The 15,795-nt window shown below is 38.1% G+C and overlaps 1 protein-coding gene across 1 annotated transcript in view; it reads left to right on the forward strand.

Moving 5' to 3' along the window:
* Positions 1–66: 66 nt before the first annotated feature.
* ZNF565 (zinc finger protein 565) overlaps positions 67–15,795 on the forward strand; it is a 33,673-nt gene continuing 17,944 nt past the window's right edge. The window contains exon 1 of the mRNA XM_019749936.2: positions 67–178. The gene's annotated coding sequence lies outside the window, so the exon portion shown is untranslated. The remainder of the gene's footprint in view (positions 179–15,795) is intronic.

The following is a 15,795-nucleotide window of genomic DNA, read 5'->3' on the forward strand; positions in this document are numbered from 1 at the left end:
GCGCAGTGTCAAACACGCCAAACTCAGACTCTGATGTGCGAGGACGCCATTTTGTTTGTGACTGGTTGGCCTCTGGACTACGTTTCCCAGAGTCCACAGCGGTTCACGTTAAGTCTCGACGTCGTGGCGTGATCCTTAGCTCCGCAGGGATCCGGACGCGACCACGGGGAGGCAGAAGGTGAGGGGTCTGGGAGTCCGGGGCGGGGACGGGGCGTGTCCAGAGCTTCGGGTCTGTGCGTGCCGGCGGTAGCCGGCTGAGGATGCTAGGTTGTGAATGAGTGTTTGTGGCTGTGTAACCAGGTGTGGTTGGGTGCCTGTAAGGGTGCGGTTGTGATCGCCTGTCTCCAGGGTATATGGTTGTGTTTGTGTAATCGTGTGATACTGTGTTGGAGTGTGGGGTCCTTGTGACTGGGGGTGATACTACTTGTGTCCCTGTTGTGTATGTGTGACCGTACGCCTTCTTCTCTGTGGTGTGAAAGGAGTTGTAAATGTGTGATGGGTGCGGGTATCTGTGTGGTTATGATTTCATGTCTCTAAGGTGGATGTGGTTTTGGTTGCGTGATAAGTTACTGGCGCAGAGGTCCCTGCCCTTCTCAGGATAGAAATCAAGAGAGTGGGCGAAACAGTTTTGCAGAGAAAGGTTTATTAAAGCGAAAGCTTGGTGCACCAAGGGGAGCACCCTCCGAAAGAGAATGGATATGACTCAAGGTTGTTCTCCCCAGCTGCGGGTTCCTGCCACGTGACCAACCTACCTGACCACTGACTACAATATTATGGACGTGTGTGATGCTATGTGCAATTGTCATGTATCTATGTGTGGTCACACTGCGTGTGTATCCCTGTTGTGTCCCTTAGGATGTGCGTGTGTGGGATGTCTTTGCCTGTGTGTGACTGTGTGTGTCTCCAGAGTGAATGTTCGATTGTGACTAGTTGATGTTGAGTGCCAGTGCTACTCTGAGGGTCAGAGTAGAGTGCCAGTGACTTTGTGTATCCCCTAACTGGGTATGTGATTGTGACTGTGTGGGAGATTTGTGGGTGTTGGTGTAGGGAGTCTGTGACTATGTGAGAGTCATTTGGTGTCACGGTGGTGAGATTGTGTGTGATTGTTGGTGTAAGTATGAGATTATGACTGTGTATAAGGGTATGGACGTGTCTGCAATTGTGTGGTTGTGTCTTATGTGTCTCAAGAGTGGATGTTTGGTTGTGTTTGTGTGACACTGACCATTTGAGCAGCACCAGTGTGTGGGTGTGAGGTGCCTGCAGTGCTCTGATCACTGCAGAACCTGTGAAGTTAGGACACACTGTGGTCCAGACAGTGATAACCTCAGTATTAATCTGTAACACTAGGATTGGGCATGATGTCCAGTCTTCTCTGACCTCCTTACTCTGTGTGGGAGGGGAGAGAGAAGGCCCTTCAAAAATGTCCTGGTACCTCATAATTCCTTTTTCTTGACTCCTCTCCAAGAAAGATATTGAAGGGAGAAGGAAAGAATTGCCACTGAACATCCAAAGCCAAGTACAAGGTGCATCAGATTTTCTTCTTTCCCTGAAATCCTCCTTGTTTTCCAAGATGTGCTTTTCTTTCCTTCTTCTGAAACTGCTTGCATAACAGAGCACCACCACCCTTCCCACTGCCAACCTGACCTGGGCTCCAGTATGTGTCATTGGAGTAAATTATTGAGTGCCCTGGAGGTGAACTGAAAGGCCCATACCCCTCCCTGCTCCCTACACACCTAATGTACATTTAAAAAAAAAAAAAATTTTTTTTAAAGATTTTATTGCGGAAGGGGAACAGGACTTTATTGGGGAACAGTGTGTACTTCCAGGCCTTTTTTCCAAGTCAAGTTGTTGTCCTTTCAATCTTAGTTGTGGAGGGCGCAGCTCAACTCCAGGTCCAGTTGCCATTGTTAGTTGCAGGGGGCACAGCCCACCATCCCTTGCGGGATTCGAGGAGTCAAACTGGCAACCTTCAGAGTTAGGAGCATGGAGTTCTAACTGCCTGAGCCACCGGGCTGGCCCTAAAAAATTTGTAACTTTTCATTTTGAATTAGTTTTAGACTTCAAACTGTTGCAAAAATAGAATTCCCATACATTCTTAACCCAGCTTCCCCATGTGAACCTCTTAAGTAATCACCGTACATGAGCAAAACCAGGAGATTAACATTGATACGCTATTAATAACTAATCTACAAGCCTTACTCAAATTTTATCAGTGTCACTTAGTGTCTTTTTTGCAGACAAGGATCCAATCCATGATCACATGTTGCAGTTCGTTGATAAATCTCCTTAGTGTTCCTCAGTCTTTCCTTGTCTTTCATGACCTTGACATTTTTGAAGACAAGTGGCCATTTATTTTGTAAATTCTGCAATGTAGAATGTTCCTTAATTTGAGGTTGTCTGATGCTACCTCACGATCACAGTCAGATTATGCATTTGAGGCAAGAATACCCCAAAAGTGAAGTGTTTTCCATGCATATAATATCAAAAGACCCAGTAAATCAAATTGTCTCATTATTAGTGGTGTTAAGTTAAATCACTTGTGTCTCCACTATTTTTCCCATTATAATTAATATATCTTATGGAGAAATAGTTAAGTCTATATAAATGTCCTGTTTCTCATCCTACTTCCACCTACTAATCTTAACCCATTGATAATACTTGTCTGAGAATATTATTACCAGCTATTTGCCAAATGCTGATTTTTTTTGTTTCCATCATTCCTTCTTTATTTTATTAATTAGAATTCTACTGTTAGAGATTTTCCTTCTCCCCCATTTACTTTTTTACTAAATTATGTAAGTATAGACTGGATTTTTTTTGTTGTTCTATAGGTTATAATCCATTACTATCACTATTTTGTTGCTCAGATTGTCCCAAGTTTGATCTCTGGGAACCCCTTCAAGTTGACTCCTGTGTCCTTTCAAAGTGTCCTCTTTATTTTTCTAGTACTTCCTTATTTTCTTGCACAAGATATTCCAAGCTGATACTGTACTTTCCCAGCCCCAGTCCTGGAATCAGCAGATTTCCTAGGGAGCACTGGCTCCTTTTATTAGAAAATGATATTTATAAATCCAGTTTAGGTGTGCTCATTGCTACTGGGATGTATTGATTCTTGCCCCTCTCAGCTATGAAATATATGTATCTATATACACACACATCTGTATCTATCTGTAAGTATACCTGTACAGATAATTCATGATTTAATATTATACCTCCAATTCTACTTCAACACCGCAGGGTTTATTCTTGCCTCTTCCATTTTCTTTTTTGTAATTCCTTTCTCTGACAGTGAAAAGTTGGCTCCCATTAACCAATATACTTATTTATTTGCTCAGTCCTGAGTAGAAAGTAGTTTAAGAATTGCTAACCATATCCCCAGACTCCTTACAGTTCTTTTTGTCTTTAGTCTTACAGTATATAGTAAAAATACACTTTTCCCTACATTCTTCTTTATGTAATATTACTCATTTATATTAGATAGGTTCATTTGTTACTGTTTGTATTTCATTTTGGGTACACATATGCACACTTCCTGATTGATTTTAATTATGTTTTGTGTATGTGAAACATTAACATGGTTCTAAAAGTCAAAATTAGTCAAAAAGATCTACTCAGTCACTCCTCCGTCATTTCTTCTCTCCTAATCTCAATCCCCCATTCTTTCCATGCTGTTCTCAGTCACCCATTATAGGTAACCAATCTCGTTAGTTTGTTAGGGGCTTTTATGGACATACTAATATAAAACTTACATTTTAACTGTTTTTAAGTGTACTGTTCAGTGGCTTTAAGAACGTCTACATTGTTGCACAGCCATCACCACCACCCATCTCCAGAACTTTGTTCATCTTCCAAAACTGAAACTCTGTACCCATTAAACAATAACTTCCTAGTCCCTCCTCCCTTCAATCCCTTGAAACCACCATTCTGCTTTTTATCTCTATGAATTCGACTATTCTAGGGACTGCATATGAGTGGAATTATACAGTATTTGTCCTTTTGTGACTAGTTTATGTGACTAGTATAATATCTCAAGATTCATCCATGTTGTAGGATGTGTCAGAATCTCCTTAGTTTTTAAGTCTGAATAATGTTCCATTGTACATATAGCCCATATTTTGTTTATCCATTTACCTATCAGTGGACACTTGGGTCGCTTCCATATTAGGACTCTTGTGAATAATACTGCTATGAACATGGCTTTACAAATACCTGTTCAAGTCCCTGCTTTCACTTCTTTTGCGTATATACCCAGAAGTGGAATTGCTAGATCAGATGATAATTCTGTTTAATTTTTTTTAGGAATAACCATATCATTTTCCACAGATGCTGTACCATTTTAGATTCCCACCAGGAGTGCACAAGGGTTCCAGTTTCTCCACATTCTTGCCAACACCTATTTTCTGTTTTTTTGTTTGTTTTGTTTTTTAAATAATAGCCACCCTAATGAATGTGAAGTGGTATCTCATTGTGGTTTTGATTTGCATTCCCTAATGCTTAGTATTGTTGGGAATCTTTTCATGTGCTTATTGGCCATTTGTATGTCTTTGGAGAAAGTGTCCTTTGCCTATTTTTTATCAGTTTACAATGTTTTATTGTTGTAACATTATTTTTTGTTTTTGTTTTTTTCTTAAGCAATTGTGGTTTTTTGCAATTATTTTTAACCTTTTAAACTGCAGTTACTTTTTAAAAAAATTTTTATTGGGGAATATTGGAGTACAGTGTGTTTTTCCAGGACCCATCACCTCCACGTCAGGTGGTTGTTTTCAGTCTAGTTGTGGAGGGCACAGCTCACTGCCCTATGTGGGGATCGAACCAGTGACCTTGGTGTGATGAGCACTGGGCTCTAACTACTGAGCAAACCAGACGTGCCTGTAACATTGTTTGAACATCAAATACTGCACGAAAATATGAGCCATTTATCTTAAGACAATTGTTTTTGTCATAACTAACAGTACTGGACTGATGTTTACAGTTAATTTCTGACAACTTAAAACTTATTAACTGCTGTTTAATAATCAAATACTTCACTATAGACTATAATTATTAAATTAAAAGAGCAAAGTTTCCCTCTCCCTGTCTTACCTGCAAAACAAACCAAAAAAATTAGTTTTCACCTGGGAAGAGCACTGACTTTAAACAAAAACTCAATTTTTAATTAGTTTCATTAAACCCAGCATGCTCTGACACAGAAGGAAACAAGATTTCACAGAGTAAATATGATACTGAAAAGATGTTAAAATTCCCTAGAAAAGTCTGTTTTCGCCAACTTGCAAAAAGAGAAAAAGTTTACTCCTTACCTTCTTTACAGGGCCTTGCCTGCTTCTTCCAGAACACACTGTGGAAGGGCCGTGTGTGGTCTTATGAGGCACAAGTACTTCCGGTCATTTACTAGCTCTTGTTCCTCAGCTGTTCTCCCTGTGACTGTTAGCAGCTTTCATTTTAGGACATCACAGTAGTAAGTTTTTTCTTTTGCCAGTTGAAAACTATGCAGATGTGTCTAAGCACAGCAAACACAGTCCTCACACATAGGGCTACGTGGGCATGCTTGGGCCCACACACACTTCCTAATTAAAGCCTGGGAACATGCAGATGACACCATGGCCGCTGAGGTCAGCACGTGCACATCAAGGCAGATACTAAAGTCAGGTTGAGTTGGAACGAGGGAAAGGGGTCATGGCCATTTCACCAGTGAAGCAACTGAGAGAATGACCTAGAAGAGTCCAGTTTGCCTACAATTGCCCGAGATACTGTCCATCGCCGAAAGCAGCATGAGGCTAATGCTTCTTCGTTCATTCACCCTCATAAGGGTCTGTGTACAAACACACTCAAGGGCATGTCTTTCATAGGAAGAGCACGTCATTTGTATCCAATGACAATGGATTTTCAGCACAAATTGAGTATTTTCATAACACGATAGGAGTCATAATCATCTACTTTTTAGCAAGAGGGACTCCTTTAAATAAGGAAAAAGACTCATGTTAATTAGCATATGTACCCACTGGATCAATCTGCAGCAAGGAAATGACAGTCTAGTGCTTATGGACACTGGGGCAGAGGGATCAGCTGCCCTCAATGCCGATCCTGGGTTCCCAGGTTGGACCTTCTAAGGAGGCCCATGTGTCCAGAAGGAAAGAAACTGTCTAGTGAAAAACTCTTTAAATGACAACCTAAAAAGGACTACAGGAGGGGTATATTCAGATTTTCCATGCTGCACATATGCAAAGAGGCTCAGCGAAGCTCAGGTTAAGCACATAAAGTTCATGTTCTCCTAAAGCAAATATGGCCGAGGACACACTGACAGCATTTATGAGATAAAGTAACTGCACGGCCACTCTACTAGGAATTTAATCCACTAACTGGGCAGTACTTCATATAAGCATAACCTAATTTCCCTAACCTATAGATAAACGCATTAAACAATTACTCTGACCTATTTAAGGTGGGAAGGTTTGCACTGGAGGAAGTGTGTGTTGTTCCCCCTCTGGGAACACTCGCCTCCAGGTTCCGCCACTGAGAACCACGTTCAAGGCCTTCACCATTGTCTCTGCATCCACCAGCACTAGGAAAAATGGCTGAGCTAAGTCAGGGACTTGCAACACTCCGATCTAGGAAAATAACCACCTCGTTTCTCCATCTTTTACATCAGGATTATTTTGGGTGGAGCAAACTAAGACAAGGAGAGCCCCCCAACACAAGTACAAGGGAAAGCAGAGGTGGAAATGGAAACCATCCTGTGTGGGGTGATGCGTGTACCTGCAGCTCCCAGTCTGCCCTGGAACTTGGCTCACTGCTTTCTCACCAACAGAGGCCTGTGTTTGATCCCCTGAAAGCCTCAGAAGTGAAAGGGAAGTTACAGGCACCAGAGAGATGAAAAGGACTATACAAGATACAATGAAAGGCTATACACCACAAGTTTTTAGAAATATATATAACCTTTCTAGACTGAATCACGAAGAACTAGAAAATCTAAATAGACTCATCAACAGTAAGGAAATTGAAACAGGCATCAAAAACCTCCCCAAAAGTAAAACTCTGGGACCAGATGACTTCACTAGTGCATTCTATCACTTTTTAAAATTTTGTTAAATTTATTAGGGTGACGTTAATAAGATTTATAAGTTTCAGGTGTGCAATTCTACAATACATCATCTGTATTTTGCATTGTGTATTCACCACCAAAATCAAGTCTTCTTCCTTCACCATATATTTGACCTTCTCTACCCTCTTCTACATCCCCCCACCCCTCTTCCCTCTGGTAACCACTATACTGTTGTCTGTGTCTATGAGTTTTTTGTTTTCTTGCTTTCTGTTTTATATCCTATCGTACATATGAGTGAAATCATGGTTCTTGACTTTTGCCATCTGACTTATTTCACTTACCATGATAGTCTCAAGATCCATCCATGTTGTCACAAATAGCAGTATTTCATCCTTTCTTATGGCTGAGTAACATTCTATTGTATATATGTACCACATCTTCTTCATCCAGTCATCCATCGAAGGACACTTAGGTTGTTTTGATGTCTTAGCTACTGTGAATAATGCTACAATGAACATAGGGGTACATATATCTTTACGAATAAATGTTTTCAAAATTTTCAGGTAGTTATCCAAAAGACAGGTTGCTGGTTTGTATGGTAATTCTATTCTTAATTCTTTGAGGAACCTCCATACTGTTTTCCATAGTGGCTGTACCAGTTCACAGTTCCACCAGCAGTGTACCAAGGGTACCTTTTTCTCCACAACACTTGTTATTTTGTCTTATTGATAATAGCCATCCTAACATTGTGGTTTTGATTTGCATTTCCCTTATAGAGAAGTTAAGCATCCTTTCATATATCTGTTGGCCATTTTTATTTCTTCTTGGGAAAAGTGTGTGTTCAGGTCCTCTGCTCATTTTTGAATTGGATTATTTGCTTTTTGTTGTTGTTGAGTTGTATGAGTTCCATATATGTTTTGGATGTTAGCTCCTTGTTGGAGGAATCATTTGCAGATATCTTCTCCCATTGGGTTGGTTGCCTTTATTTTTATTGAAGTTTTCTTTTGCTGTGCACAAGCTTTTTAGTTTCATTCTTTTGCATGTGGCTTCCCAATTTTCCCAGCACCATTTATTGACAAGGCTTTCTTTTGTCCATTGTATGTTTTTGGCTCCTTTGTCTAAAATTATTTGCCCATAAACGTGTGGGTTTATTTGTGGGCTCTCAATTTTGTTCCATTGGACTATGTATCTGTTCTTTTGCCAATACAATTCTGTTTTGATTATTGTAGCTTTGTAGTATAATTTGAAGTCAAGGAGTATGATACCTCCCTCCTTGGTCTTTTTTCTCAGGATTGCTTTAGCTATTTAGGGTCTTTGTGATTCCATACAAACTTGATTTTTTTTTTTTTTTCTATTACTTTGAAAAATGCCATTGGGATTTTTATGAGGATTGCGTTAAATCTATATACAGCTTTAGGTAATATGGCCATTTTAATTATGTTGATTCATTCAATCCATGAATGCAGAATATTATATCTTTCCATTTCTTTGTGTCTTCTTCAGTTTGTTTTAAAAATGTCTTGTAGCTTTGCGTGTATAGATCCTGATGTTCTTTATTTATTCCTAGGTGTTTTATTCTTTTTTCTGCAATTGCAAATTGAATTATTTTTCAATTGCTTTTTCTGACATTTCATTGTTAGTACATAGGAATGCAATGGATTGTTATACACTGATTTTGTATCCTACAACTCCACTGTGTTTGTTTATTGTTTCTAGTAGTTTTCTGGTAAAGTCTTTAGGGTTTTCTATATAAAGATTCATGTCACACCTGCAAAAAGTGACAGTTTGACTTCTTCATTCTCAATTTGGATGCCTTTTATTTCTTTCTCTTGCCTGATTGCTCTGGCTAGGACTTTCAGTACTATGTTGAACAGCAGTGATGAGAATGGGCATCTTTGTCTTGTTCCTGATCGTAAAGGAAAAGTTTTCAGTTTCTCACCATTGAGTATGATATTCGCTGAGGGTTTGTTGAAGCATTTTCCTTCTGTGCCCATTTTATTGAGTGTTTTAATCATAAATGAATGCTGTATCTTGTCAACTGCTTTTTCTGCATCTTGTGATACGATCGTATGATTTTTATCCTTTATTTTTGTTAATGTGCTGTGTCACATTGATTTGCATATATTTAACCATCCTTGTGACCCTGGTATGAACCCCACTTGATCGTGATGTAGTCTTTTTAATGTGTTGTTATATTCAATTTGCTAGTATTTTGTTTAGGATTTTTGCATGTGTATTCATCAGAGATATTGGTCTGTAATTTTCTTTTACTACGTTGTCCTTGCCAGGTTTTGGTATCAGGGTAATGTTGGCCTGGTAAAATGAGTTAGGAAGTATTGCCTGCTCTTCAATTTTTTGGAAGAATTTAAGAAGGCTAGATATTAAATGTTCTTTCAGTGTTTGGTAGAATTCATTAGTGAAGCCATCTGGTCCTGGAGTTTTACTTTTGGGGAGGTTTTTGATGACTGTTTCAATTTCCTTACTGTTGATCAGTCTATTTAGATTTTTCATGATTCAGTCTAGGAAGGTTATATATTAATATTTCTAAAAACTTGTTCATTTCTTGTAAGTGATCAAATTTGGTGTGTAGCCTTTCATAGTATTCTTGTACAGTCCTTTGTATCTCTGCAGTGCCCATTGTAACTTCTCTTTCATTTCTGATTTTAAGTGTTTTCTCTCTTTTTTTTAGTGAGTCTAGCCAGAGGTTTGTCAATTTTATTAATCTTTTCAAAGAACCAGTTCTTTGTTGCATTAATTCTTTTCTATTGTCTCTTTGTTCTCTATTTCGTTTAATTCTACTCTAATTTTTATTATTTCCTTTTACTGACTTGGGCCTCATCTGTTCCTCTTTTTCTAGTTCTTTAAGGTTCAATGTTAGGTTGTTTATTTGAGAATTTTTCTTGTTTCTTGAAGTAAGCCTGTAATTATATAAACTTCCTGCTTATTACCCCTTTTGCCATATCCCCCAAATTTTGTCCATTCTCATTTGTTTCTATGTATATTTTGATCTCTTCTTTTACTTCTTCTTTGACCCAGTCGTTGTTTAGAAGCATATTGTTTAATCTCCACATATGTGTAGCTTTGTCACTCTTTTTGCAGTTGATTTTCAATTTCAAAACATTGTGGTCAGAGAATATGTTTGGTATGATTTCAGTTTTCTAAAATTTGATGAGGCTAGTTTTGTGCCCCAACATATGAGAATGTTCCATGTGCACTACAGAATAATACATATTTTGGTGTTCAGGAATGAAAAGCTGTAAATATTGATTATGTCCATTCGGTCTAATGTGTCATTTAAGGCTGATATTTCCTTATTGATTTTCTGTTTGGATGATCTATCCATTAATATCAATGGGGCATTTAGGTCCCCAACTATAATTGTGTTTTTGTTAGGTTCTCCCTTTGGTTCTGTTAGTAGTTGCTTTATATATTGTGGTGCTCCCAAGTTGGGTGCATATATATTAATAAGTGTTATGTCCTCTTGATGTATTGCCCCCTGTATCATAAAATGTCCATCTTTGTCTCTTGTTACCTTTTTTATCTTGAAATCTATTTTGTCTGATATAAGTACGACTACACCCACTTTTCTCTGGATGCCATTTACTTGGAGTATCATTTTCCTCCCCTTTACTTTGAGTCTGTATTTGTCTTTGTAGCTCAGATGTGTCTCCTGCAGGTGGCATATACTTGGCTTTTGTTTTTTGATCCAACCACTAGTCTGTACCTTTTAATTGGTAAGTTCAATCCATTTATCTTTAGGTTGATTATTGATATATTAGTTTCTATAGCCATTTTATCTTTTTATTTCTGGTAGTTCTGTGTCTCTATTGTTTCTTTTCTCTTGTATTTCTGTTATTTTAGTTTGATGGTATTCTATGATTTTGTCCTCTGTTTCCTTTTTTATTTTTTTTTTGGTTACATGTCTCAGTTCTAGATTTTTTTGTCGTTATCAATAGGTTTATGGAAAAGAAAGTTTCACATATACAGTAGACCTTTTATCCTCATTGCATCTTATCTCCATTCCCCTGTGCAAGTGCAGTTCTTTAACTCCTCCCCTTTTATGTTTTTGTTGTCACAAATTATGCCTTCTTATGCTGTGAGTTCATTTCCAACTTGCAGTAACTATTGTCTTTTTGTTTTTAATGTTTTTCCCTCCTTTAAGTGTTTAATACCCTATTCTGAACAAGGTTCGCAATTTTCTGCTTCTGTCTGTCTGTTAGTCATCTTACTTATAGTTTTGTATCCTTTTGTCTTTTTGTTTCAGGTAGAAGAACACTCTTCAGTATTTCCTGTAATGCAGGTCTTATGGTGGGTGGTAATTTCCCTCAGCTTCCTGTATGTCTGGAATAGCCTTTATTTCTCTTTTATATCTAAAGGATAACCTTGCCAAATAAATTATTCTTGGATGCTGATTTCTCTCTTTAAATAATTTTCAATATTTGATTCCACTCCTTCCTAGTTTATAGGGTTTCTGCTGAAAAATCTGATGATATCTAATGGGATTTCCTTTGTAAACTACCATCTTCTTTTCCTGGCTGCCTTAAGAATTCTTTCTTTGTCATTAATTTTTTGACAGTTTTAATATATTGTGCCTTGGAGGAGGCCTTTTTGGATTGAGATAATTAGGTTTCTGTTAGCCTCTTGGATTCGAGGATCCATTTCTTTCCATAGGTTTGGGAAGTTCTCATCAATTGTTTGAATAAGCTCTCTGTTTCCTTCTCCCTATCTTCTCCTTTTGATATATCCATCATTATTCTCATAGTGCTCTTTCTGATGGAGTCAGATCGTTTTTGTAGAGTTCCTTCTTCTTTTTTTGTTGTTTTTTACTCTCAAATCTCTCACTTCTTCCATCTTAGTCATTTCTAGAGTCTGTCTTTATCACTAATTCTCTCCTCCATCTGGTCTTCTATATTTCCTAAGCTCACTAGTCCATTCTTCATCTGTTTTGATTTTCTTCAACTCCAGAATTTCTGTTTGATTCTTTTTTATAGTTTCAATCTTTTTGGTAACGTACTCCTTTTGTTCAATTTTATTTCTGAGTTCATTAAACTGCCTTTCTGAGTTTTATTGTATCTTGTTGAGTTTTTTTCAGAAGTGCAATCTTGAATTCTGGCATTTAAACCATATTATATATTTCCACGTCTTTAAGTTTATTTTCTGGATATTTTTCATTTTCTTTCTGAGTTACCTTGTTACCTTGATTATTCCTGGTACTTGATGGGTTATTTCTCTACCTAGGCATTTATGGGAATGGAATCTGCTTTTTAATAAAGTATTTGACACTTCACTATTTTAGGTTGATAATCATAGAGGTCTTTCTTTGGTTTTCCAGTAGGTGGTGCTGAAGCACAAATTTTTATTTTCTCTTACTTTCACTGCTGGGGCTTCTGGTATCTATGTGGGACGGAGTCACCTGGGCTGTGGAAAATGCCCCATATTCTCTGGGGAGGTGGGCGTCCCCTCTGTGACCAGGTCGCCTCAGTGTTAAGGTTCCACCCTGGTGGGGAAATGTGGTAGGCAGTGGGGCTCTGGGTCTGTGAGATCCCAGCACTGCCTCCTGCAGTTAGATGCTGCCAGCAGTGCTGTACTATCTGAAGTATCTCAGGTGCCTCCATCCAGGCTCTGCTGCAATGGGTGGGAGTGGGGTAAGTAGGGAAAGGCTGGTTCCTGCATTTATGGCTTTGTTCTCCTCCCTGTAATGGCAGTTTCCAGACCTCAGTTGCCACATCTCTGTGTTTCCGCCCCTGTCACTGGGTTTAGCCTCACCGTGCACCTGCCACCCAGGGAGAAATGTTTCTGCCCCTCCAGTCCTCACAGCTGCCAAGAATGTGTGCTGTAACCTGACACTTTTATAGCTACAGCGTCTGCTGGGGCCCGATTCTCTGGGAGGGTGAGGGGAGGCGGCTATAGTCTGGGGCTTTGTTTTCTGCCTGGTAATGACATCTGCTAGACCACAGCTGCCAGGCTTTGTGTTCCTCTCTTCCGCTGTCACTGGGTTCAGCTGCAGTATGTGGGTGGTGACTCCTCAGGCAGGAATGTTGATTTTATTCCTTTGCTCCTTAGGGCTGCAGAATGTTCCTTAGGACTGCAGAATTTCCTTTAGGGCTGCAGAATGTGTACAATGTAACCTGACTCGACTCCTCTCCTGCTCCTGAGTCTTCTGGTGCCACAGTGAGCTCCCGGCAAAGTGTCTGTGGCACCCATCTCTGTCCTTCCCTGCTTCCCTCCTCCCCTGTTTGTTCAGATACACCCACGTTCAGATGTTTCAAGCAGGGATCTCTCAGATGTGCTTGTGTGTTTAGCAGGGAATCCATTCTTGAATTACAATTGTCCAACTTGTAACTTCAAGGAGAGAGATCTGGAGAACCTTTTACACAGCCATGCTGCTGATGTCACTCCAGTATCACTTTTATATAAATTCTGTAACCTAAAAAATAATAATATGTAACCTGCCTGCCTCATTTAATAATGCATTGACTATGGTACTGTTACATTTTAAAATCACTGTATAATATTTCATTATTGAGACATACCTTAATATATTCATTTTACCACCTACCAAAGATTATTTATAATTTCTATATTTTATTTGTGAAATAGTCCCAAAAGTGCATACAATCTCATGTATTTTTATAATGAATTCCCCGGTGTCAGGTATTAGACATTTATTAAGAATTTGCAAATACACCAAATAATCTAGACAAAATACTTTTAAAAAGTTACAGTCTCTATTTTTAAATTGCAATTAACGTGACAGGGGAGATAAAACTTGTATACAAATGTCTGAAGTAAAGGGCACTAATTTAGCCTGATAGTATCCTATGAGAATTCATAAGAGGGAGATATTTTATGGCCAGAGTAACCATTGTCATATCATATTATATCTAAGTCAAACTGATTTCGTAAGAACTTTGTGGAGGTACATTCATTTCCTTGAGTTACCTATATTCCCTGAAGTTTTCATTTTAATTATCAGAAACCCAAAGTATGACCAATGGAGCAAGATGATTCTGTAGCTGTTTGGATAACATTGGGGCAAATAGGGCAGGTGCAGAAACATAATAAAGCCATCTGGCAAGAAGAACTGAAAGGAAGCATCACTTATACACAGGACATAGCCACGTGACTTTTAGTGCTTTTTTCCAGGCAGGACTCCAGTACACGAGTATAGTTAAATCAAATCAAGAAGTCTGCAGCTACTGGGAACTGATGAAGCAAAAACGACAAAAGCCATCTGTAGAAATACAACTGTTTTTAGACTATGCTGAGCTATTATTTCATGTTCAAAGAAAGATTGTTTAAAAAAAAGAAAGGCATTTTCTTTTTCATCTGCTGGGAGCGGCTTACATTTACAGAATTTAAAAATACACATTTAAAAATGAATGTGTGATTATTGAAAAAAAAATAGACTTAAATAAAACTAAGAAAATTGAAGATCACAATCCAGAGATAACCAAAGTAATCTTTAAGAATAAAATTTCCCACACATTTTCTGTCTGATTTGTCTATCTGTATTGTCTATGTTGATATATACGTGTATTTTATAAACAGGACCACTTGATGCCAAGCTGTTTTGTAATCTGCTTTTTCCTCACTAATCATATCTTGAACATTTTTTGTTATTGACTATTACATTATTACTAAATTCGTGAATACTTAGAATTAATGCTTTATAGAAATCTTTCATGTATTTAATCTGCTATTGTCTGACCCAGAATACTGAGCATTGCCTGAGAATGTACGTATCTCTCAATAGATTGATTTCGGTTGATGTTTATACTGGAAAAATTTGTTTACATCCAAAAAATTCAATACAACATTTTAAAATATGACATATAGGAAAAATTTCAAATTACACCAGAAATACAGTTAGTGAAAACCTCAGAGTCATGGAAATATTTTGATAAGCGTACAGATGGGCATATCAACGAAAGGGATGTGCAGATATTCATGACACTAAGAGAGACCATGTTCCTGCACACAAGCAACTAGTTTTTAATACCTGTAACAACTGGTGATCGAGAAGTGATGTTTTAAGAAATTTTTATCCTAATATAATAGTTTATTACTTGTATGTAGGTGTTTTGTTGTGTTTAATTGTTTTAGGAAATTATTTAGGGGGTTTTGTGTTAAAATATGATGCATTATACTTTTCACATTTTAAATATTAGGAAAAAGTCTCCTGATTAGAGTTTTTACTCAGAAAGATTGCTTTTTCAGGAATAGATTATTAGTGGTAAAGTAGAGATACCTATATAATGTCTAGTTCTCATGACCTGGCAACTTTACCCAGGCCCTGTGTGATGTGGGACCCATGGTCTCTAAAGAATAAGAATGTCTGTTAATTTGGAGATAGGGAAACTCCAGGGTTATAGTAGTTTTGAGCTTTACTAGCTGGTGTATAGATGGCTGAACTTTGCTCGGAAATATTTGAACTAAGATTTGCTGTTAGAGATCTAGAGGAGCGTGGTTTTGCTAGGTCAAGATCAACTTGTGTAACTCATAATCTGCCTTTTTTGGGACTTTTGTTTCATATTGTGGGTTTGTGAAAAATCCCTTTGAGACATGTAGAGTTAGAAATGGACAGCTCTGCTCTTTTTTTTTTAATTGCTTTTTCTTGTATTGACCAAGGACTGCCTTGAGTCTGAATTTGTATATGGTCATAGTATAACTGAATTCGTCTATTAGGTAGGATAGGCTGTTACGCTGTGGTAGCAAACAACCCCCAAATCTCAGTGGCTTACAAAATAATTTTT

Source organism: Rhinolophus sinicus, linkage group LG11 (assembly GCF_036562045.2).
Source record: "Rhinolophus sinicus isolate RSC01 linkage group LG11, ASM3656204v1, whole genome shotgun sequence".
NCBI lineage: Eukaryota > Metazoa > Chordata > Mammalia > Chiroptera > Rhinolophidae > Rhinolophus > Rhinolophus sinicus.